The sequence below is a fragment of the Podarcis liolepis genome (assembly GCF_965112155.1).
Source record: "Podarcis liolepis genome assembly, chromosome: 3".
NCBI lineage: Eukaryota > Metazoa > Chordata > Lepidosauria > Squamata > Lacertidae > Podarcis > Podarcis liolepis.
This window is the reverse complement of record NC_139557.1, coordinates 38,599,305-38,625,020: the sequence shown is the minus strand read 5'-3', so window position 1 is coordinate 38,625,020 and position 25,716 is coordinate 38,599,305. Positions and strand designations below refer to the sequence as shown.

General features: G+C 42.3%; 1 long non-coding RNA gene across 1 annotated transcript in view; it reads left to right on the top strand.

The window, feature by feature from the left end:
* Positions 1-255: 255 nt before the first annotated feature.
* Positions 256-25,716, top strand: part of LOC310704220 — a 113,352-nt gene continuing 87,891 nt past the window's right edge. The window contains exons 1-2 of the long non-coding RNA XR_014524655.1: positions 256-668; positions 16,905-17,040. This is a non-coding gene — a long non-coding RNA (uncharacterized lncRNA). The remainder of the gene's footprint in view (positions 669-16,904; positions 17,041-25,716) is intronic.

The window sequence follows — 25,716 nt, the reverse complement described above, 5'->3', positions numbered from 1 at the left end:
CTCAAAGCTGAGAAAGGCTGTCCTAGGGCACTTGAAGCAAATTTGTATTCTGAAGATTTGTAAACATTCTAACCTCATATTATATCAGTGTTTCCCCTAATACTTTTAATTACTTTGTTGCAGTTGTTCACAAGAGCACAGTTTCTTTTAACTACCATTTTCTTTTAAAAAGAAAGGAAGAAATACTTGAAGGGAAAATATATGGTTCTAAATTACCGTGAGAAGAGACATAAGAGATAAAACATGTTGTGAGGTAATTAATAGTACATTTCACATTCATGATATTTTTATACTCTTTCTTCATTGGGATAGATTACCAGAAATGGTAGGTTAAAGAGTACATGGTCTGAACATGCATGACCCAGTAACTTTGCAGAAGCTGAAGTTTAACAACCAATCCCTCTTCCCAGGGAACTCTGTAGCTCTCTGAGGGAAATGAGAGGCCTACTAAACAACTCTCAGCACTGCCTCTCCTGGGATTCTTTGAAGGAAGCCATGGCTGTTAAAGTGCTATGATGCTGCTTTAAATGCATAATGCAGATAAGGCCCAAGCAAGGTTTCAGTATAAAGAACCATCTAGAAGGACAGCAGGAGCCTTCAAGCTGTTGATCAACAGTTAGCAGCAGATTGAGCAAGCACATCGGTCACCTGGCGTCTTCCCAACTGTGGTGAGAGATACTGTGTTTCTATTTAAATTATAGTAATTACTTCTAAATTTGTACCTATACATAGAAGTTACCATATGCAAATTGGTGCCTCAGGGTTTTCTGGGGGGGGGGGGGGTAACACAGATCTTCTTTTTTTTAGGCAATGCATAGCTGGCCACCCTACTGACTAGGCCTTGACTGCACCTTGGTAGCAGTTCTGCTATTGGAGCTTCCCTCTCCCCTGAGCAAGGGGTGTGTGGAAATTTTCTCTGATTCCTCCTTCCTGCTGCAGCCCCTCTATGCTATTAAAGAAAAGGCTTCCCAGGAGGGTTAGGTGACGCTACAGGACAGTGTGGGAGTTACAAAAAAATGGGTATAAGGGAGAACCACTGGAAATTGCCCCCTCCTTGTTCCTCCAGTGGAAGTCTCTGCTGGATAAAAGCCCCTTCTGTGAACATAAGGAGGTCCTTCTGTCCATTGAAGCCACACTCTGGACTTAACCCAGTGCGATTAGGCTCATTAAATGGTTTTTATTAGTTGCTAATAGGTTATTCATTCAGGCTACTTTAGGAAAGTCAGAGAATTCTGATGGAAATGGGATTAGAAATTATCGGTGTGCACTTAATTGCACCATGTCCAAAACAGTGAACCGAATCAGTGTTCACTGTTATTGATGTTTTCAGACCTCAGATGATACATCATTGATGATCCCCACCCGCTCCAATTTGCATTGTGCTTCCTTTACAGTGAACTTAATGGCCTTGCTTTGAAGTGAATGTTGCAGGATAACATAAGAAAAAAACGCCATAATTTTGCAATTAATTATTTAAAATTCTGCCGTGGTAGACAGCAAGACGGAAAATGTAGTTTTTGTAGGAAGGCAAACAGCAGCAGAACAAAAACAGTGCTGCATATGATGAACAAGGGTGGGAATAGAAGTCTTCCTTCAAAAGCATTGTGAGTCTATATAGGCAGTAGGTTGAGGAGGTAAAGTGCGCTGAAGTTTTAGAATCAGGTGAGAGGCACATTTCTTCTACTGCTGCCCTACATTAAAAACTCTCTGCCATGAGAAAGGCAATGCAGTATGGGCTTGAGGTTTCAGCGGTCGGTTTTCTAGGGGCTCAACTTGCAGAGCGATATTAGTAGGCAAGCATTAGAAATGGCCATTTGTCATCAACAGACTGAAGCGGTACTCTCTGCTTTGCCAACTCTGGATTCAGCTCCCCTCCTTCTGCTGAATATGTTTATCTTTATTGGGTGATCTTGTGAACATGCTCAGCTGACACACTTTCTACTACTCGATGAATAGCACTTAACATTCTCTTCTGTTTTTCAGCCCCTGAAGTGTTGTTTTGTGGGTTCATTTTGCTGTGCCTGGCAGTTATTTTTACAAGATAGTTACGTTTGCAAAAGGTTTGGGGATACTTTGGTGTACTATAGAAAGGATTCATACATTTTTGATGAGGCATGGGCCTTGGGACATTTGCATTTCTGTGTGGCCTTGGGCAAAGGCTTCCTCCTCCATATATTTATTCTCATCTGCATAATAAGATAAAACCCCTCCTTTCTCTTATATCCTCTGTCCTGTCTACTTTCAGCCACTCCACACTTCCCAGATCTTGCATGCAAGCTAGTATAAACGGTTTCTGTGTAATCCCTCTTCAGAAGATATGTCTGCCAGCACACAACAAGGAGTACAGTATTATGCATACAGAGGAGCCCTTCCTCCCCTGGTGCGTTGCAAATAACTGCAAGGGAGGAGCTTTCATATACACACAAAGGCTTCCATATGACTTGAAAACCTGCACGACGGGGGTCAGGGCTGGCCCAAGGCAGTATGGCACCTGAGGCTAACCACAAAATGGCGCCTCCCACTATCCCCACAAGGGAGGAGGGAGCGAGTGAAGATCTACATCAGAAACAAGGGGGGAATAAAGATTACATCAGGAAAAAGGACGAGAGGAGGCCAGCAGCACCTCCTATTTGCCAAGAGACTGCTGTAGAGGAGGCATTGTGGGGGCAAATCCGGCCTCTGAGGAGTGTGCCGCCGCCGCTGCCGCCACTACAACAGCAGCAGTGGGCATTGCATCCCTTGGAGGCCAGATCTACTGCCCCTGTGGATCCTGCCGCCTGAGGCAGTTGCCTCATGGGTTCTAAGTCACATGGAATTCGAATGTGCAAAGGCCTTTTCCCATCACTACAGACACCTACACCTGCTTGATACTGTTTAGAACAGCCTTTCATGAGTAGGCAAAATAACAATTGAATCCACACAAATAAATGCATGGCATGATTTTACTTGCCTGGATGAGAGACGCTAAGGACAAAGAGGAACCACATGTTGTCCAATGTATTATTAGAATTCAAACCAATTGGTTGTCTGTGACTAGGCATGGATGGATGAGCAAATGGGACAAAGGTATTATCATTCCAGCTGGGACTAGTTCAGTTGCGATTTTCTGTGTTCAAACTCAATGTGCCATGAGATATAGAAGTCATGTATACACCCATGTCCATCCCATGCACTCTGCAAGAACAAATTTGCAGGTTGCGCCCTCATGCTCTCATATATGTGTTATTCTCTTAATTCCTTGATGCATGTAAAATTTTGACAGTGGGACACACATGAACTGGCCCTATGACAGAGTGATTCATACCTGCTTCTTTAAAAACATGTCAGTCAATCCATCTTTTGGCTATTTATTAAAGCAGCTATCAAGAATCTTGTTCTGACAGTTTTGATCTAGATTTTTAAAAAAGGAAAAAATATTTTGAGATCTGCTACGCATCGTTATTAAGCCAAACCCTTTTTCTGCACTGAGTTGTGTGATATATTTTCAGCAGTTCTGGGTATATTTGTATCCATTTACCCAGCTGTCTTTTTGGAAAAAGCAAGGCAATTGCCTAGAAACTTGGAAAAATGTTAGACATGGCAGCCAACCCATTTAAAAAAGCTTTCTCCCCTGTACCTAAACATTAATATTTTGCTCCAGGCTACGGGAGTACCAAAAAGGCATTGGGAAAATTCAGGTCAATGTGTTATTTGTGCAGTTCAGTCAATGATTTTACTCAAACCTGAGCTGACTGGTGTAGCCAAGTGGAAGCAATGCAGTAAAGCAACACGTTAGATCTTCAGCGGGGTTTGCCAGTTCACATTGGAGGCCGCCAATGCACTCCTGTGTAGCTTTTGGAGAGGAAAGCGACTTCTTTCATGTGCATCACAATCTGATGTATGCTTGCTTACTCAGAGGGAAAGCCCACTGTGTTCCATGGGGTTCACTCCCTAGGAACAGTATTTAGGGTTGCAGTTTAATATGATCATGTGTGCCATACAGAAGCTTTTGTTAGTGCATAATCTGTGTCTGTTAGTTGTTATATAAATATCGGCTATGCTTTTAACGCATGCAGTATTCTAATGAATGGAAGCTATGTGCTTTAGTATGAGTAAAAAAAACCCCAAACAAACTAACTGCTGTGTTGATTTTATTTATGAAAAGAGAGCCCTTTCCTACCTGCAGATGGTTATGCATGTGGTTGATTGCAGACTGTAGTGATTACATAAATGCAGAGTCTGAACATACAATTGGTATGCTTAGGTTATCTTGATGAAGGAAAGCTTTGTGAAAAATTCAAAGAGTGTTCTAATAATTTGTGATACTATCAAAATTTGTGTGTAATTCTGAAAGCTACTTGGAATGACAGAAAACTAAATATAATTTTTATATATTATAAATTTTGCCCACATTCACTTAAATAGCACTGGCCAAGGGTTTTTCTAAATCTCTGCCCCATCCTCTTAGTACATTCATTGTTTGATTCATCCTATGAAACTTGCTTTGAAAAAATGCTCTTTGTCATGGATATTTTGCCCTGATACCAGGTGTGCACAGAATAGTTGCAACTATGCAAGGATGAAGGGAGAAATATCTGAACTCTTTTAAAAGCCAAAATTCCTTTCTGAACTGAGCCCTGGCATTGAATGCAGGCTCTGGTTAGGGTCTACCTAAGCAAGACGTGACCACATTGAGTTCTGGATGAATAACCATTTAAAGGTGCAGATGCTGCAAGGCAAGGACTAGGAATACACCCTGCTAATTAAGAGATGGCTGAGAAAGTCAATGCAGTATGCATTTTAATACAAACCTACCAAGTTTACACTTCTCAAACAAAAAAAATGAAATGTGGCCATTTTTCAAAATCCGCGTTTTCCTATTTTTTTGGGTAGTGCAGTTCTCCAATAATAATAAAAACATACGGAATGTTTATATTAGACAAAACAACTTGCAAAAACATGTCTCGGGTGAAATTGCATACAAAAATATGTAAGTTAGGAGAAACATGCATGAAAATGAATTTTCATGTTGGCTTTTCTACCTCCTTTAAGTGCAAATTGATGCAGAAAGAGGCTCTCAGCATGATAATACAATACACAGCCGGATGGAGATAGTCTTTTCTTTGTCCTTCCTGCCCAGCCTTTCTTCCCATCTACTTGGGCAAATAATAAAATGATCTGCTTGGACACACAATGGAATGAAGTCAGACATAACATCTTAGTAGTGGTGGATGTGGCTTCAGGGCTCAAATTACAAGAAAGCCAGAGGGGAATTAGTTCATTGCCTTTTTCTGTGCTGCCCATTTTATCTACTGCCTTTAGAAGACTTTGGTGGTGGCCATGTTTTGGTAAAAGTTCATGTGAATTACATTAAAGGGCACTCAATGTCACAGCTCTCCCCCTCCACCAATAATTCAAGCATGGTGGGATGTTTGGGGGGGGGGCGTTCAAAGCAGTAACAGCTTGTGTGGTAGGGCAGAGGTGCCAACATGACACTTCCTGTGTCCTGGGGGGCGAGCTGGGCAGCAGTAAGGTTGGGGCTATGTGGTTGCCAGTCTGGTGCTGCAAGCATGCCTGCACATCCCTTGACCTCACCTGCACCCTGCCCTGACCCAGCTCCATCCAGATATGCTGTGGCAATGCCAATGCTGGGGAGGCAGCTCCTCAGCTCTATCCCACCATTACATGGGCTGTTTGTGGTCCAGAGGCAAATTTCAGGGGGTGGGGATCTGGTTTGAACCAGACAGTGAGGGATGCAAATTGGTAAGTATTGTCTTGGTTGTGAAAACACTCTAGAACAGGTGCAACTGGGGTGTAAATATGTACATTTTTTTTGCAAAGGGTGTTTAAGGAGATAACAGAAATCACGGGGTTAAAGCTGACCGAAAGTTCAGAGGTAGCATTGTTATCAATTTACGATGGGGTGGAAGGTCCACAGGCTATGAAGGACTTGCTGACAAATTTACTGACAACTGCACGAATTATCATAGCTAAGAAGTGATAGGGGCAAGCAGAATATAAAATGGATGAATGGTATAAAGAGGTGTGGGATATAGCTATTAATGATAAATTAACATGTGCCATTAAGGTAAGACGGGGAATATGCAGGAGAAATGATTTTGAGGAGATATGGAAGGTGTTTGTAGAATTTGTACTGTTAAAACGGAAAGGGGTCAAACCGTTGCAAGAGGTGTTGAAATTATGGGAGGCTGGATAGTGACAATGGAATGGTCTCAGTGGTGGGGTACACATTTTTATTCTTATTTATTTATGGTTATTACTTTGTCAAAAGAAAGAAAAAGAAAAAGAATGGAGTAAAATGTGTACAGCAAAAAAGAAAAAGAAAAGAAAGTGCAACTAGGTGTATTTACCTGTGTTTATTTTTTATGTGCTCTTGTGGGAAGCTATCCAAATGGCAAAAGGTGTGTGTGTTTTCTAAAAAAATAATATTCTCAAAAACGGTTTTAACTTACTGCTATCTTACTAAAACCTTAAGTAAAAGTGTGGTTGTCTGGGAGAAATCTGGTCTGAGGTCTTATTATTAATCCCATGCTTACATCCCATACTACTCTACCCAGTATAGGGAGTAGATTGGACCAATTAAAATCCAGAGGGTTAAAGGGTTGTTTAAATGGAGGCAGCCAGAGATAAATAGCAGCAGCATCAATGCAGTTAACTAGAAAGAGTTGTTGATGTGGTTGGATGGCTTGCCTTCCTCCCTCCTCATGGTGCAAATTACGCCCGGCCCCTTCTTGTAATGTGGCAGAAGATCCCACGCACATCTCTCTAGATGATGTGAAAGATACTTATCGTATTGAATTTTTCAAACATACTCATAAAATGATGAAAAGATTTGAGAGTCAAAATACCAATCAAAGAATAAAGCTGTGGGTAGCAAACAAATATCGGCACACGGTTGGCAGACATTTATCTTAGCAATGCAGTGAAATGAATGCCCTTTCATTAATGTTACATTTTGTTCTTTTCACACGCTCATATATGACAGGAGCTCAATGTGCTCTTCTTTCAAGGTCGCTATAGTCTGAGATGGTTTTGTCTCCTTGTATTCAAAAGCATCCTATTTCTACCACCACCCCTTGACAACTCACCAGAAGTAACTGCTTAGAACACATTTATGTATGAATGCACCTAAAATGCTATTTCATCAACCAAGAAATCCATGATTATTTAAATGATTTTGGGGGAGGGATGGAGGCGGGTGGCGTAATTTAATAAAGTATAGTAGGGCCCAAATCAGTTCCATATTATTTACTAAGGAACCATCATTTGGAAGTTTCATTTCTATCTCTATAATATTTCAACCCATACTAGCATTCTTGTAGTTGGTACAGGATATGTGATGCAATAAATTATATATTTCTTATACCGCCCCGTTCTTATACCGTTCTAGGAAGAACACATAGGACCTTCTTTTCTTCTGTGTATTTGTATATATCTCCATCGCTCCATCACTTCAGTTGACAATCTGATTACAGCTGCACTTGTTATTTATTTTCTTCTCATTCAAGGCACCATTAACAAAACATCACCATAGCACTGTACCCAGAGAAGGGTACCTTCAGAGAGCAGCTCTCTGAAAGGTAGTTCCTTCCCTGGAGGAAGTTTATCTCGCCCAACCCAGAAAATACAACCTCCTAGCAATACAAAGCAGCAGCAGAAAGAAGAGCAATGCTAGAAGGCACTCTAGCAACCAGCTCAAATATAGCCTGAATGGTAAAACAGCAGGAGAGAACAATTAAAAATTAACTACCAGATAGACTCTGCTCAGCACTTAAGAGATAACGAAGAAGATCTCAAGCAAATCTTCCCTTGGAAGAGAGTTCACAGTTGATGTGCTGTGATCAAGAAGTTGCTTTGTGTTTCCAAATATCTCTATGATATTTGTCCGCTTTCTCCCCTTTTTTTAGTTGAGAAAGTGACTCTGTATTAGACTTGCACTGATAAGAGTATATCTCAGTTTTTAATTTAAGTGGTACAGAGTACTGAGCAGTTGGACAGAATATTAAGCTTGCATAAAGGTGATGCATTCACTTTTTAATCAAAATCCACCCTCCTATTCACCACACCCAAATTATAGAAGATTTAGTGATTTGAATTTCATTTTACTGTTTTTTTTTAAAAAAAATCTGAAATTTTAATGATGTATGAATCATTAACATGCCGTATGGAGTGTTAGGTTAACCTGGCTTTTAAAAGCAAGCAGTAAGTTTCTAAGACCAAGAGAGGCTCTCTCTCTCTCTCTCAATTTGAAAGGCTTATAAATAGCAGAGCTTCGCTCCTGTTGGTTCAATCATGAATCTGAAATTGAGCTTCAGTCTCCTGGACTTGTTGATACATATATCAAAGCAGGACTTGGAGGTAAAAGTTTATGGCTGAAGTCAAGCTCAGTTAATTGCTACTCAATGAGCTGAATCCCAAGTACCCTGCAGTCTCCTTTAATATATGGGCAACAGTGATTAATAAATAGCAAGCTAGACCTAGAAACAAATGAAGGGAATTAAAAAAAAAAAAGTCAGGTGACGCATGTGAGGATGCCAGATGATGGGGCTGGTTAAATGGAAATGATATGTACATTTGGGTTAATTGGACAACTCTTTACATGAGACTTTTTTCATTTCCCTGTATTTGGGCCAACCCAAAGCATTGCCATCTAATGCAAGGTGACCAGGGCAATTTATTGGCTAAACCACTGAGCAATACAGAAATTGTGTTACCGTGCATTAATAGATAGATAGGTAGCAGTAACTTTTAAACTCAGTTTTCAGTCTCCTTCCTTCTAATCCCTCCCCACTTACCCACCCCACAATCTGAGTTTTTCTTTGTGTGTCACTCAAAGTAGAAGTGGCCTACTGGCTTCCAGTGAATTTATGAGCACAGTTCAAGTTTTTCCCCTATTTCAAAGCCTCACATGGCAGGTAGGTGTGCTTCAGCAGGGAGGGCTGGGGATGCCCAAGGTGGTTTTTCATTAGAGCAGAGCCAAAAATAAAAATAAAACCCAGAATGCTTTTTTGCCAGAGAAAATTTCTTAATGTGTTTCTTCTTCTCACTCCCTGGGGTGTAGGGGGCAGGGAGCCACATTGCAGAATGTTCTCCATCATTTTCATGGTGTTTGGCATTTCGTTTTTCAGAGGAGGGAACAAAGTGTGTATGCTTGTTTCGTTTTTTAAAATAATAATCCTATTCCTTCTTAACCCTTTAGACTCCTAAGATCAGCCACTTGCCAAAAAACAAGCACACACTGTAAGTGAGGTTATTATGAGGGCTTCCTGATTACCAAACCCTGAAATGCAAACCCTTTATTATTTATCTGGTTAGATTAAAACTACAGAATGGATTCTTTTAACCCCCATCCTGGCAGGAGGGAGGTTTCCTGCAGGTCCAGGTTCTTGCAATATCAAGTGGTTATCAATGCTCATTAAGTATCTGCCATTAGCTAAGAAGCTCTTCAGAAGCTCAGACAGATGAGCCACCTCTTCAGCTTGTACAACAGAACAGCATGGATGCCTATGACACTTCACTCAGAGATTGTGTGTGTTTATATCTGAGTAAGATGACTTTGCCAAAATCAAATTTGTAGAGAGAGACTATCTAAAACACAGTTTTTCTAGACACCTTCCCTCACCGTTTTTTTCCTTTCCAATTGGATAAAAATTGGTTTGGGAAAGTAACCAGGAGCTTTAAAAACATAGGAGTCTACCTGTCTAATATGATTTTTGCACAGATTTCCCTTAACATCCTTAATTTGGAGATAGACAACTAAATGCCGTATATACCTTTAATTTTGTTGTGAACAGAGGATCTCTGCTTTGAAGATTTCAGCTGGGGACTGATCCTAGCAACAAATCTTGTTAATTAAACCCCTCATTTAAAAAAAAAAATAACATCAGGAGTAAAAAAAAAAAAAGTAGCTTAATGCAAATTCTGTTCAGGTTGGGGAGATGCACACACTGCCTGAAGGTGGTCAGTTTTCTCCAGGTCAGCTCCAAACCTTAATTTCAGGTGTTCCAAAGATGATTGTGGGTTAAGAAAGTGTCATATGAAAGAAAAGGCAAGCTAGAGGGTTTTAGGCTGCAATGCTAACCTCACTTACCTGGGAGTAAGTCTCACTGAATTCAGTAGGATTTACATCTGAGTAGGCAAGTCAGTTACAGTATAGGTACTTATCTGTGCAGCTGCCGTTGCACGTTATTAAGAAGTTCCTGTTAGCGCAGAATGTGGCAGCTCATCTCCTGATATGTGCAAGGAGGAAAGATAATGCAGCCCCTGTTTTCTTTCAGTTTGATCTGTAAAGTCACATGTAAGGAGAAGTTATTATAACACGGGAGCCAGTGTGAGCTGCTGAATCATTTTTTCAATCGCCTGCTGTGCCTCCTTCATATTAGTTGGTGGAATTGGTAAGGAGAGCCTGCAGGATCAGGCCAATAACCCATCTAGTCCAGTGTCAATGGCCACCCTATGGGATGCCTCTGGGAGACCCACAAGTAGAACCCAAGCACAGGAGCCCTCTATCCTCCTGCAGTTTCCAGTAACTGGTATTCAGAAATATTGCTGCATCCGACGATGGAGTCAAAGAATAGCCATCGTGACTAGTAGTCATGGATAGGTCTTATCCTCCATGAATTTGCCCAATCAGCCATCTGAGTTGGTGGTCCTCCTCACTACCTCCTGTGGGAGTGAGTTCCATAGTTTAACTTTGTGCTGTGTGAAAAAGTACTTTACATCTTGAATGTTCCAACATTTAGCTTCATTGGGTGTCTGTAAGTTCTGGGGTTCTGAGACAGAAATGCATTTCTCTATCCTCTTCTTCCGTGCTGAGCAGAGTTTTATAAACTTCTATCATGTCACCTCTTGCTTGTCTTTTCTCTAAACTACAAAGTCCGAAATGCTACAACCTTCCCTGATAGCGAACTTGGATATAGGAGAGCTTCCCCACGCCTAACCCTGCCCAGTTGTGGTCCTCACATTGTGCAATCACTCTTCCAGACAGATATGACACGTTTTGCACACTTTTAAGGTAAAGATAAAGGTACCCTTGACCATTAGGGTCCAGTTGCGGATGATTCTGGGGTTAGGAACCAATATAAAGCTGTCAACCAGGGTGAGTCCCCCAACACTGCCAGCACCAACCTAGCAGCTGGCTCCTTCCTCACCATCACCACCACCATAGCTGTCAACTTACAGATTTGAAAATAAGGGACCAGCAGCCTCGAAAATAAGGAATCAGCAGCCAAAATAAGGGATTTTAGTCAACCACCTGAAATACGAAGTTAAAAGGGACCACATAATTTTGGAGAGCAGCACCGGTTTTTAGTCCTTTGTTTCCAGAGGTTGCTGCTCAAGCTGATGAAACACTGCAATTAAATAACTACAAGCAGCAACCACTTGTCGCGCAAAACAAAGTTCAAGTTACGAAGATGCTACCCCAGGCAGAGACACTCAGTTTGGTGGCCGCGAGGAGGATGGCGGCAGAAGGGCCCGAGGCTCCCGCCAGTCCCGGCGGGGAGGGGCTCCCGGGGGCCAAGGCTGGTGAGAGGAGGCCAGAGGGGGGCGGGCTGGGCAACCAAGCAACACAGTTGGAGCCTCCCTCCTCCCTGGCTGGCAGGGAGGGAGTGAGAGGAGCTGCTTTCTTTGAAACCCGGGAAATTTAAGGGACATCATCAATAAGGGTCAGCAGCAGGACACGGCGCTGGGATAAGGGAGTTTCCCGCCAAATAAGGGACGATTGACAGCTATGACCACCACTACAGGCACCAGAATTTTTTTAAAAAAAACTTATTTGGGCACCAACGAAAGAAGAGGTTCTAAGATGGGCAGCTGCTACCATCTTTGTTTTTTACACAGTGCCTGTGAGAACCAACGTATCATTGCTATGTCAAGAAGGGGACCTAGAGATATGGTGGGTAAATGAAGAGGTTGAAGCCTGTAGCTACCCAGCTCAACCCTTTCTCTTCTCAGCTGTAGGTCATGGAAAAGTTTAAAAGCTCGGGGGGGGGGGATACACAGTGACATGGGATGCCATTATTAGCCTTTGTGAGTCATTGTGTGGCATGTGGGCCCCAACAACTCAAATGCTGACACCGAGCCTCCAACTAATTAGTCAGTACTCCAGGATCATTAGAAAAAATTGTTATAGTCTCAGAATTAGATGCCAAAGGTGCATGAACCATCCTTTGGGGGAGGGAAATGCACCCCCCTTTTTTATTTTAATTTCACTAATATCTGAATATTATTGCATGGAACTCAAGGCAGCTTGCGTTACACAGGGTTCCCATCTCTTGTTTATGCACTGGTTATACCTGATAATGCACCACATGCCTTCTAAACATGCTGTGGGAATAAAGTATGTGTCCATTTCAATTGTATTTGCCCAGGAGAGTTTTTGAAAGATGATTTCCCAAGCCTTCCAACCCTTAGCCCTTCCCAGCAAGACCACCTTTTCTTCATTAAGAATAGCACCTTATAATTGAAATACCTCCTTTCCTACAAATGATTTCTTCCACATAAAAAACACACCACAACACAACCACTGAGAGAAGAGAGGCAGGGAGAAATATCTCAGGTTACTGCAGCCACTCTTTATTCCCCTCCCAAGGACTGATTTGCTGCAGACAGGCTTCACTGAGCATATTAAATTCTTCTCTTGTAATTAGAACATTAATATTCCCACTCTTTCTCTGGCTTCCCACTAACACTGGTTTTAATTCTTCCCCTCCAGTCACTTTGCCAAAAAAAGAAAAAAAGAAAACACTAAGATGAAAATCTGTATTCAAAGCAAATCACAGTATATAGGACTATGGGCTAGATCATACCTGGCATGTGAATGTGTTTGTGTGTAACACAATCTCCACAGAAAAAGGAACAAGTATGCTGTGTACAAAAAGGAAAAATGATGAGCAGTTGCTGCTGCTACAGGATGTGTTTGGAAACGGCTGCGTGTTGTGGGTTTGAACATCTGTAATTGTGGGAACATATGGGGCTTGACTAGATATGGCATGGGACTGGATACCCGTGCTTAGGATCTCATGCACCTGTAATAGATATATCTATATCTATAGACATAGCTACATATAGACACAGACACTTAGAGCAGCCATGTATTTGGAGCCGGGGGCAAGTTGGACTGGAACTTTGGTGCTGAGGATTCTTTCCCAGTGTTCTACCTTCCTTGTTCAAATTGCTTTTTCATCAAACCTGTTAGTTGCCTATGAAGCAAATACTGTATCAGGTTTTAATAAGGGTGTGTGTGTGTGTGTGTGTGTGTGTGAGAGAGAGAGAGAGAGAGAGAGAGAGGGAGGAGTGGGGATTTGGGGTGGGGTAGAATTGGTTCCTCCTGTCCCAGCAGCATATGCCCTCCATGATCTGAATCATCATCCACCTAAGCATTAGGAAGAACTTCCTGACAGTAAGAGCTGTTCGACAGTGGAATTTGCTGCCAAGGAGTGTGGTGGAGTCTCCTACTTTGGAGGTCTTTAAGCAGAGGCTTGACAACCATATGTCAGGAGTGCTCTGATGGTGTTTCCTGCTTGGCAGGGGGTTGGACTCGATGGCCCTTGTGGTCTTTTCCAACTCTATGATTCTATGATTCTATGATTCTATGATTCTATGATCATCATTTTCTTAATCGTCAGAGATAAATGAACTAGATCTGCCACATCATGTCTATTGTGGCTCATAGACACCAGTACAGTGTTCACCTATGATGGAATTCATGTCCGCATGGGGAAAATGCTATGTATGAAATAGACCTGGGTATGTAACCTGCCCCAGATTTTGTACACGTTCAATATTCAAACAATATATATGGACAAATGTCACTATCTTTTGGACTCGGCTGATATTTGGCTGTTCAAACCCTTCAGTGGAACACTATTTTATTCTGAATATGTTTAGTAGGGCCAGTTCTGGGGTGATTTCTAATACTTGCTTAGTTATTTTACATATTTCTTGTATGGCTGTTATCCAAAATAATTGAATTTTGGGGCATTCCCACCACATGTGTATGTATGTGCCTGTGAAGGTGCAGCCTCTCCAGTATTTTGGTGTGGTTCCTGGGCGTATTAGTGCTAATTTCCTTGGTGTTAGGTACCACCTGTAGATGAGTTTCAGAGTGAGTTCTCTCCTTCTCATTGATATGGATTGGGGGGGGGGGTTAGACCACATTCTGGTCCACTGAGTGGATCTCATATCCTATGTCATCTTCCCATTGTTTTTTGATTACGTCTAGGGGATTACGCTTTTGATTACGTTGTGGGGTTTTGGAGTACTAGAACCTTTAGCAATCTGAATCTGAGCAGCCACAGATGTCAAGGGAGTGGAAATAAAAGGCAAAACCTCAAAATTAGGGCTCTTTGCAGATGACCTAATGGTCACAACACCAGACCCCATAAACACAGCAACCTCCCTAATCAGAGAACTCAACACATTTGCAATGGTAATGGGCCTACAGGTAAATTTTGCAAAGTCAGAAGCTTCAACACCCCTCCTCACACCCAAAAAGAACTAGCTAACGTCACCAAGATAAAACTTTGCCACACCAAGTTTAGATACCTATGGGTACAAAGAACCAGAAACCTCAATAAATTATACCTTCACAACTACAACCCCATGTGGTGGCAAATTAACAAGGACCTAAAGAGATGAAACAACACAAACTTCACTCTCTCATACAAAATAGCCATGATCAAAATGATCACCCTCCCAAAACTAACCTACCTATTCCAAACCCTCCCAATCTGGATCCCCCCAACCCAACTCTGAAAATGGCAGAAAAAACTACACTTATTCATCACACACACACACACAAAAAAAACACCAAGAATAAGCCCCAAATATCTGCACCTCCCCTCCTCAGAGGGAGGATGGGGAATCCCCAACATAGAAACATGCCCTCTTAAACAACCCAGTAGTAAAACTAGCAGCAACTAGGCCCCTGACAACCTTCAAAAACCTCTTCCTAACAACAAAGGGGCACGGCAAAGGGATGGTATCTGCAATATACAAAATACTACTCCAAAACCCCACAAACCCCCTAGACATAACACTATTTTATTCTGATCTTGCAAGGATTTTGAAGCACAAGTGTGGCAAAAAATTCTGCCTCTTCTAAATAAAATTAAAAAGGCAATACTGAGTAGGTAGAGAGTGTTGCTTAGCAACACTGATACCGCAAACTGGAACAGCTTAGGTTCATCACATTAAATGAGGGAGTCATGACTGAGGACTGACTTGTATCAGCGCATAGGTGTACCTCACAAATTTTCTAAACATGTTATGAGTGTCTCAGGGTTTGAGCAGGGTGCAGGATGAGGCAATAATGTGACTTGAACATCACCAGTGGACACATTTCACCATGACAAAAGAGTTGTGCGAACTGGTCTACTCTTTGGCAACGTAGCGTGCAGCTGAATGTGATTTGCGTAAGCTTGGGAGTCTTGTTATCTGGTGAACTCTGTTTTGCACCAGCAAGGTGGTATTTAATGCAATACCGATGCAGATGGGGAGGGGAGGGTTCAATCTCATGTATTATGCTCATTAAAATCAGAATTCTGCTTTTGAGGCCTCAAAACACTTTCAGGGCAAGCCTGCTCATGACAAAGCAGGCAAGTTAGTCACAGCCAGAATTCACTTACCGTATTTTTTGCACCATAACACTCACTTTTTTCCTCCTAAAAAGTAAGGGGAAATGTCTGTGCGTGTTATGGAGGGAATGCCTACGGGTGGCATGCCTACGGATTTTCCTCCTCTAAAAACTACGTGCGTGTTATGGTCGGGTGCGTGTTATAGAGAGAAAAATACGGTATATAAACATACATAGTCAGGACCGTTTTAACATCAGTGCAACTTAACCATTAAGAGAATTGGTTATGTTCATAAGCCATTGCAGTTTAAGGAAATGTAGACAACTTCCTTGCTCTGTAACACAGTTCAAGGTCCAGCAGGAAATCAGATTCACTCTCCTCCTGCAAAAATGCGGATACAAAGCAACTATCTGGCTGTAAATAAATATGTGCACTCTTGAGCTATCAGTTCAATAATGTTTTTGCTGATAACTCGCCTCATTCTTAATAGGGCAACACCTGCACTGCAATGGCCCAAATCAAAGATCTACAAGTACCCTCATCAGCTGACTCTTTGCAAGTATATGCTTTAAGCTGGAGAGGGAAACACCAGAGAGATGCTCTTCCTGCCTCCATATTTGGGGAATGTGGTGCAACACCAAGTCACTTGGAAAGCAAGGCCTCGCAGCGTCTCTGAGGCTCAATGCAACAGGGCTAGCACCAGCCCCCTCTCCACTTCAGAGCTGGGGAACAGGGCAAAAACCTAGACACTGGTTTTTGAACACAGTGTTGAAACCAAGCAACCCCTCTCTGTGCTGGGGATGTGTGTGGACAGGCTCACGACAAGCATCCATTTTTTTCTGGCTGCAAAGGCTGGTCGAAGCCTGTGGGCTCTCCCCATAAGCTAAGCATCAATGGTAACATGTGGCCTAATGACTAATACATTTGGGTCTGACATGGGAGGCTTGGGTTCAAATCTTGCTCTGGGATGCGTGCCAGGATCTCACAGCATGGCTGTACAACAAGGGGTGGCTTGGATCATAGTACTGAACACAGAACTTCCCAAACCCTGCCCTTCTCCATGTCCATGCAGCCTGTTGTGCTACAAGCTGAAAAAACAGAAGAGTTCCTACCTGGACCCCAGGTGAAGGAGATGAGAGAGGAATAATGTCTGATACAGTTGAAATTCATGAAGAGGTAGGCTGCCAGATCACAGTCCTTTCAATCTTCTGGCTCAGAGATAGGAAGGAGGTCACCTCCCCCTTTGCCTCCCTCCCCCTTTTAACCGGAAGAAGGTTTTGTTTTTGTGACCTGGAAGTCCCACTTTTCCCCCTTCCTCCCTACCAGCCCTCATTAGGGTTGCCGCCACCTGCCTCCGATTAGGAACCAGAGATAGAAACCAGCACAGCTGCTCTGTGGGAGATTAGGGGCCAGAGACTGAGGCATCTACAACATGGAGAACATTTTCCCTCCAGCAGAGCAGGTAGGAACCAAACGATGGAAATAAACTTTTAAATGTGTGGCTTAACAAAAGTTGAGCCTTATGAATAATTTTGAGTGGCCACCTCATTTTTAACCATAGCCAATCACAATAGCATTTGTTAAAAGCATGCTTTCCCTTGGAAGTCTCTGTTTAGGCAGCAACTGTTTGAGTATTTGTTTTTATTATATACATTTCTTAGGAACTCAAATAAGGACATGGGGGGGCGGGGGGGAGAGAGATGCTGTTGTATTTATCTATAGTGTGAGGGCAATTCCAAATGTATACTTACAGTCTTTAAAATAAAACTGTTGTCCTTACGCAGCAGTTGGGAAAAGGTTAACTCGTTAAGGATATATTTGTATACATGTTTCTGCATAACCACTTTTTATATATCGCTTCTGTACAAGCTTGTATACTTCCATATATCACATCATTTCTATATGATGTGGGAGAAAACAGGAAAGGAGGTGGTCCTGAGGTGGTTGGTGGATTTGATAAACCAGGGCTGTTTGCTGGGTAGTATGGTCTATCTTAGAGCATTTCAGGGGTCTGTGGATTATCAACAGCCTCTGTGGTCAGTAAATTGTATTGCAGAGAGTGTCTAACTCAAGGCATTTTTATTTATTTTAATGAACAGACAACCCTTCAAGAGTAGAAGTGTTTTCCCATCCTCTTTTATATAATACATTTCTTTATATAATATATAAAGAAGCTTGTGGTACATGTCTTTATTCCATTTTACAGCTGAAGGAAGCTGAACAATTGTTGCCAGGGACAGCAAGTTCTGCAACCGCTGTGTTAGTAGTGTGTGTTTTTTAACACCTTGGCTCAGATGGTTTCCATTTTACTTTGCTTATAAAAGGAAAGCTTAAGCAGAAGATTGGTCATACAGGAGAGATTCCTTATCTAGTATTAATATTGTACTCAAACCTTTCTCTTGAGATGAACAAGCAAGTGGCCCCAGCTGCCATTCAGCTGGCAGGGCACCTCTGGAAAATGCTGCCGCCCTACTTTCTTCGGGGCCTAATGTATCAAAAACTTCATTCTATCACCCTATTGAGTGGCTTTGAGTGCCCTGAAAAGGAAGGGAAGCTGGACAAGAAGCACTGCAAACTCACAATGCTGTATGACAAACTAAAGATGGTTTTAAAACTGATTCCCCTTTTCACCTGGAGTAGTGCAGAATTGCACAAAACATCCTAGGGAACCTGATGTGAAAAACAGCTTAATAAAAGAAGCTTTCTGCAGTTGAGTAATACAATGCATTGCAGCCAGGTCACAATAAAACACAGATTTTTAGGAGCTCTAGCCAGATGGGTGCATGCTCTGAAGTAAATGTCACCCCGTCCCCTTATGCTTTATCTTGTCTCTCTATTCTCATATGGGACACAAAAGACAAACGTGGAACAACTTCATATTAGATACAGTACTAGACAAAACTGGCCGAACTACTCTTGTGCGATGCTGGATTGGGGGTAACTTTTAGCCAGAATGTGGATGATAATTAAGGGAGCTTTACGACACGTCTAGACAAATTAAATAGCAGGGAATGGTTGTATTGCTTCAGCTTTTCTGTCAGATAACGTCTAGCGCCCTCTCCCAGTTCAGATGTTGGGTGCTTCAGCGTAGTCTGGTTTTCCAAAGGCCCATTTGCCAGATGGGAATGACACACTGTGCAGTACATGCAGAGATTTTGAAAGGGGACGGAGGAAAAGCACCTTCTAACTCCTGGGATGCATGTTGTGCTCCCCTCCCTCCTCGCTTTGTGTACAGTGTGGTCAGCTGTCCTCTGGATATGGTACTGGGACCCTGGGTTCCAGAATGACCTTCACAAACAGTCTTGTGCTGTTGAATGCCTGAAGCAATGTCCTTGCAGCGCTGGTTTGCTTGGAAGCCTTGGTAATAAAGTCAGTATGAAATTCCCTCAAACTGATACTTGGCAAAGTTACTGCTTCACATGTAACTTCCGCTCTTAAAAACCATGTCAGAAGGTGGCTATAGAAATGTATTTTTTTAATATGTATGAATGGTTTGCAAAAAGCTTATTGGTTTTTCCTGGATGCACATGTCTGATTGCTGTCTGATTCATGTATGTCAGTGGCTATATTCCATTTGCAAAGCTGCATAAAGTTGTAGCTAGGAGTGTCTTTTAGGGAGCCCACAAGAAAGAATAGGAAGATGGCATGCTGGACCAACTTTAATTAAAGCTAGGGAAATATAGACCTGGTTTGCACACAATCATAAGCCAGACTACGGCTTAGCGTGAACATGCAGATTCCTGGAGACGAGATTGCGACCACTGTTCTAGGAAGCTTGATTTGTGGTTTGTTTTGCTCCAGACATGCCACAATCTGTAACCAAGGTCTGTTCTTGGTTTATGGCTTGTGATTTGCCTAGAGCAGACGAACGATGGAGCTTGGGTATCAATGATCCATGAAGCCAAGCTATGACGTTGTCTTAGGAAGTGTGGCACCAGGAGGAACATGGGAGGAGCCACAGTGGCTGTGCTCTCCTCTCTGGGAACCCACTAGCACACTTGCCAGTTCCTGCCAAGCTATGGTTTCTGAACTAAGCCATAGAAGATTATTCAGTTTTAAAATGGCTCCTTCCCACACTATTTTCTAGTTAGAGATTTGGTTTGTGGAATAAAGAGATCTCCTGTTGCATGTTCCTAGAGAGGACCAAGGAGTGGCAAGGAGGAAGAAGGTTCCCCCCCTTCCTCCCGCACAGAGTCAGTTAAGTGTTTTAACTGCAAAACAGCTGCCACAATTCATCTGATAGAAGATGAAACAGTTTAATATTCTCTGGGCTGACTGGCAGTCCTTGCTCCTCTGTGATTCTGCGTGAGTCACTATTGTGGGTGCGCCTCCACTGAAGGTAGTTAATTCTGCTGTCTCTCTGCATTGGGAGTGATGGAGTGATCCAGCCTGATGCAGAGATGCGACAAAATTACTCGCCCTCAGCAGACACTGATTGGAAGGAGGAAAGGCAGAGCAGTGAATTATAAAGAGATGAGAGAGACAGTGGACAGCCTCCTCTGTAGGCATCATCATCATCATCATCATCATTAGGGGGAATCCAACAAAATAAACTTCTTCATTTTCAAAACTAATTTATTTTCCACACCACACTAGCAGTTCTCAAGCTCACAGCACAAAGTTTTGGAAAGCCATAGTTTTGCTCTGTGTTCAGGCTTAGATGTATCTATAGCTGCATCTGTTTTCAATCAATTAAATGTTATGATTTACCCTGTGAATTGTAGTTGGGGGAAGGAGCTGAGGCTTTTCTTTGTTGCCTCTGGAAGGTTGATGATCCCTGCTATGATGATTGACTCTTCACTCTCCACAGTACAGTACTGTTGCCTGCATTGTAATTGGAATCTATCTAAATGTTGATAAGTTATTTGGTTACATAGCAGATGGTTTATTGGCAGTAACAGCAAGTAACAGTAACAGCAAGTGTAGCAAGGCCTGATGCGGTTGCCTCTCTTGCCTGCTATTCATTCTGCCCAGTGGCAGAAGCAGATGACAATGGGATTTGAAACCGAGGCCATTTCCTCTTTCAAACAGCCCGTTATTTTGACTTGGCACATCCGATTAAGATTTAAAATGGGTGTGTGCTCCTCATCTGTGTTATTCTGACATGTGGCTTTGAAACACAGGTCATTCAGACTGTGGTGGCACTTCTGTTTGGCTTTTTTGTGCCAGTCCTAGAGAAGGCTCCTATGCATTTAAGAGCCATACAGAAGAAGGAATATTACCAAGTCCTATCTCCCCTGTTGCCACTCCCTGTCCCTCAGTTTTAAATGGTATAGGAGTCCTTTTTGCAGTCTGGATCAAGCAACCCCAGTTTCTGTTCTTTGGATATGTTGGCATGTACAAAGTACAGTGAGCCTCAGCTCTCACTAGAGGTCACTGTCAAGGGAAATAATCCATCAAATTTTAGTTTTCTACTATGGTGGTTTTGTTTTAGCTCCCCTGGCATTATGAATTGGATGTAGGCAAGGCATCCCCAACCTGGTGCCCTCATTGGGGCTTGGACTACAACTCTCATCAGCCCCAACCAAACAGTCCAAAACATATATATGGAGAGCCCCAGATTCTGGAAAATCAATGTAGGTTAACACATAAACCTCTTTCAAGCAATTTTTTTGGGGGGTGGAGTGGGAATAGTTATCATTTTAGAATAATGGCATTACTCTACATGGTGTTGTACAGAGTTATGCATGCCAAATAAAGGTCCCTGTAGGTATAGGGCGGTATACAAATTTAACAAAGAAACAAAGGGGTGGTGCACCTTTTTAGTTGAGGGGCTACATTCCCTTCTGGATAAACTTCCATAATCTACACATGTAAGTTTAATTAAGTAGTTAATACCATAGAGTAAGCAGTCCTACCCGGCATATTTATGCCCGCTTCCCCTCACCTTGTTCCCTCAGTCTACCTGAGAAGCTCAGTTTGATTGATTGCTCCAGCTCAGACTGCACAGCTCTCACAAGCCACTCTTGAGTTCCTATACCAAAAATTTAGGCACTTTCATCAATTTGTAACTAAGCCAAGTTTTACTGCCTTTGCAACTTTCGGAAGCACATGAATCCAACCCTTGGGACGTTTGTAAGTACTGTAAACCATTTTTAAGTTGCCCAATGTGTGGTCTTTTCCGTGCTAGGGGAAGAGAGGAACTATGGAATGGCATATTTTAAAGGCCTAACAGCCTATATTTCCTCACTTTACTTTGCTGCACATTTTGTGATTTTAAATCTCTGCTGGGGTTCTCTCACCCAAGGGTATTTGCCCCAAACCTGGATCTTGGCATCCAGGGAATTTTCCATACTATATTATATATTTTCCCCCATGCACCAACAGATACAAGAGTCGCACCTAAACTAACAATCATTTTTTGTCACCAATTCTGCATACATGAGTAAGATATGTGCATAGGGATATCATGGGTAGAAGCAGAAGAGAAATGTCTGCTCCTTATAATTTGCTCAAAATGAAGGTTGTTTTATAATTCCATCTTGCAAACTTATTTTCCCACTCACGAACTTTTATTATGACTCTCGTTGCATCTTCTATGTGAGCAATTTTCTGCATTTCACATCAGCCGCTGATCATCCTAGGTAGCAAATGTTGCTTGTTATTCATTCAACTGATAGAAAGCACTTCTTTGCCTCCCGTGAGCTGCAGAGTGCTATAATGAACCATTCTATGGTTCCAAAGAAGAAGGGGTTGTTCCTGTGTTAAGGGCAGATTTTAAATTGTACATAAATAGGAGCAGGGAGAGTGCTGGAACCCCCAGCACAAATGGCTGAGCCACACTAAGAGAGGGAGGATATGTCTACAGGTAAAAGCTGGGAACAATTAAGTGACATGCCGCATTGCTCTTATCCGCTAAAGTAAAATTCTAACTTGGATTTCTCTGAGAAAGTGACATGTCTGAGAGAACAAAACGCCTTGCTTTCATCCTAATGCCATCCTGCGCTCATCATTTAACACCCACCCAGTGATTGTCTGTTTTGTTGCAAAAAGCAGCTTTGTATCGTGCATTAAAACGATTATGCCTTTGTAGACTTGTGCTAGAACTCTCCCTTGCATATTTCAATTCCTGTTATAAATATATTAAAAGTTATATCATCTGCCAGCAAAGTTTTAAAATACCACAAAGACTCAGTATATACTTTTGGAACATTGCGTAACTAATGGTGCATTCATAACAGACCTGGGGGAGGGGTGGGATTCGTGGCAATTTTGAGACTGCAATTCTATACCTACTTAACCTGGGATAAAGTCCCCCTGAACTCAGTGGGAGTATCTGAGAGTAAGGCTGCATTCAGACAACAGTTTATTTCATTTCCCTAATCTCTACAGTTTATTTGAGCTTTCTCTCAATGTAAAAGCCACATCCAAAAATCTAGCAGAATATGGTTTAGCACTAGTTTCTGTGTTAATTGTTATGAAAGTATTCATTTTTTCTTAATTAATTGTGCTTTGTTGTTGTTGTGCTCATGCAAGTTTAGATTGTCCCTCCCATTTTACTGTTATAGACGATGAGTGGAGGACATGATCTGGCTGGGAGCCTGGGTCTGGGGCTCCCCAGCACACCTCAGGCCATTTTGACTGGTGGGAGGGCCACCCACCTCTCAATCAAATGACATCACCATAAAGTCAGGTGACCAAACAGTATCTCCCTCCCCGACTGCCTTGACTCCCTTTAAAAAATATGGTATTATGTTGGCCACTTTCCAATATTCCAGTATCTTTGGGACTAGTTACATATTTTTGCTAGATCAACAATTTCACATTTCAGTTCTTTGAGAACTCTCATGGTGGATGCCATTCAAGGTTGGTGATTTGTCATATTTTATTCTGTCTATTAGGCTTAGGACTTTGTATCTCATCACCACTCTGTGCCTCAGTTCCTCTGGCTCCCCTGCTGCAAACATTCATTCAAGCTCTGGGAATCTACCCTATATCCTCTGCTGTTGAAGACAATTGCAAACAATTCATTCAGCTTCTGTGTAGTCTCCTTTTCCTCCTTGAGCACACCTTGCCACTCATCTGCAAAACCAGGCTGTGGGCTGCTTTTTGTTTCTATAAAGGGTTGTTACGGGGAATCAAAGGTAGATGCTCCCTGAACCTTCCTAATCGGCGAAAAATAACATTGCATAGAAAAGAAGACTATAAAGCTATGTGTATGTATCTGCTCCCTCTGTTTTTTACTAAAACTGAATACAATAGCAAATACAGGGAATAGGCAAGGATCCCCTGGCTATAGGAGGTAGGGATAGGAAGTTCCTAGTGAGGTCTCATGAAGAAGGGAAATAACTCTGTTTCCTTATGGGATGAGTTACATAGAACAAAAGGAGAGCGATCTAAAGAAAAGGGGAATGAGCTTGAGGATTTTAAGCATTCCTACCACAGCACATTTGGGCACTGTGTACAGAACTGAAGAGGAAATCTAAGAGGATAATGTCATTTTCAAGGCTTACTACTGAAGCTTTGTGGGCAAACCCTTGGTGCTGGATCTCAACATTTACCAACACGAATGACTATTCATTACAGTCCCGGTAGGGATGGTCCTTCTTTGAATGATACTTTGGTCTTGCCAAAGCTCTTAAATGACCAAATAGCACACCTGTGCAAAAGGAATTGGGTGAAATGTAAGTCATTTGCATATATCCCAAATCCTCACAGCTTCCAAAGGTAATCCCATGAGGATAGCCAGTGCACACCATTGCTTATTCCCTCTGCTGTGCATGCACAAGCCCTTGCTTGGCGCAGTCATAATCACATAAAAACTTTAGAAGTTAAGGTGTTTAGGGGCAGAATTAAAATGACAGCAAGGCGGATCACTTTGGTAACACCATACTATAAGTAAGGGCTTTTAACTGCAAAACACAGACTTATTCATATTGTCAGTTGCTAAGATACTGATACATGGTGTTAGCTCTGTTGGATTCATCCCAGATGGTTACCTGAACAATAGTTTGTAATTTAATTAATTACTGTCCAGTCTGCTCCTGCTATCTTTTATTTTATTAAGTTAGGCAACTGCTCTTTTTTAAAAGCTCAGCTATCTTTCTAGAGTAATAGGGGGTTATTTAACTCAATCTGAATCCATTTACAATGAGTATCACATTCATTTTTCATCAACAAAGAACTACCAAAGTTGAGTGGTCGCTTTCTCTTTTTAAAAAAGAGACATTTCCTCACTGCTGTGTCTGTGTCTCAGCTAATTGGACACCTAGCTTTGCCAAGCCTTCTAGAAGATTTAGACCTCTTCTAAAGGAAGCCTTTAAATTACTTAAATCCTATGCCAGGAAGGTACACGAGAAATTTGATTTCCCCTTTATATAGTCACAGGGAGAGAGAGAGCATGTTTGAAAGACTCACACATTATAATCATATTTGTTACTTGTTGGTACAATTGTGCAGCCATTGCTGTTGTTGGGAAAGGACCATAGGTCAGTGGTAAAGGACACGTTCTGCATGCAAACTGTACCAAGTGCAATTCCAGCTCAGGCAGGGCTGGAAGACTCCTGCCTGAAAACCGCTGCCCATCAGTGTAGACCAGGGTAGCCAACATAGTGCCCTCCATATGCTGTTGGACTACAATTCCCATCAGCCCCTATCAGCATGGTCAGTGGTCAGAGATTATGCTAGTCTACAACATCCAGAGGGCAGCACCACATTGGCTACTCCTGGTGTGGAGCATGTGTATTCTGTACAGTGGTACCTTGGGTTACATACGCTTCAGGTTACATACGCTTCAGGTTACAGACTCCACTAACCCAGAAATAGTGCTTCAGGTTAAGAACTTTGCTTCAGGATGAGAACAGAAATTGTGCTCCGGCGGCGTGGCGGCAGCAGGAGGCCCCATTAGCTAAAGTGGTACCTCAGGTTAAGAACAGTTTCAAGTTAAGAACGGACCTCCGGAACAAATTAAGTACTTAACCCGAGGTACCACTGTATTCAAGAACGCTAAGGCCCTGTGCACAATGCAACCTGGAAGTAAATTCTCTTGAACCCAGAGAAGATTACTGAGTAGGATTGTGTGGTTAGGGTAAGAAGCTGACCCTGCAGTTCTGTGTTTCCCCAGGATGTCTGGAAAAGGCATAACTGCCTTCATTCTGCGTCTGTTTGCATGTGGTGCCTTGCCTTCAGCCTACACTGA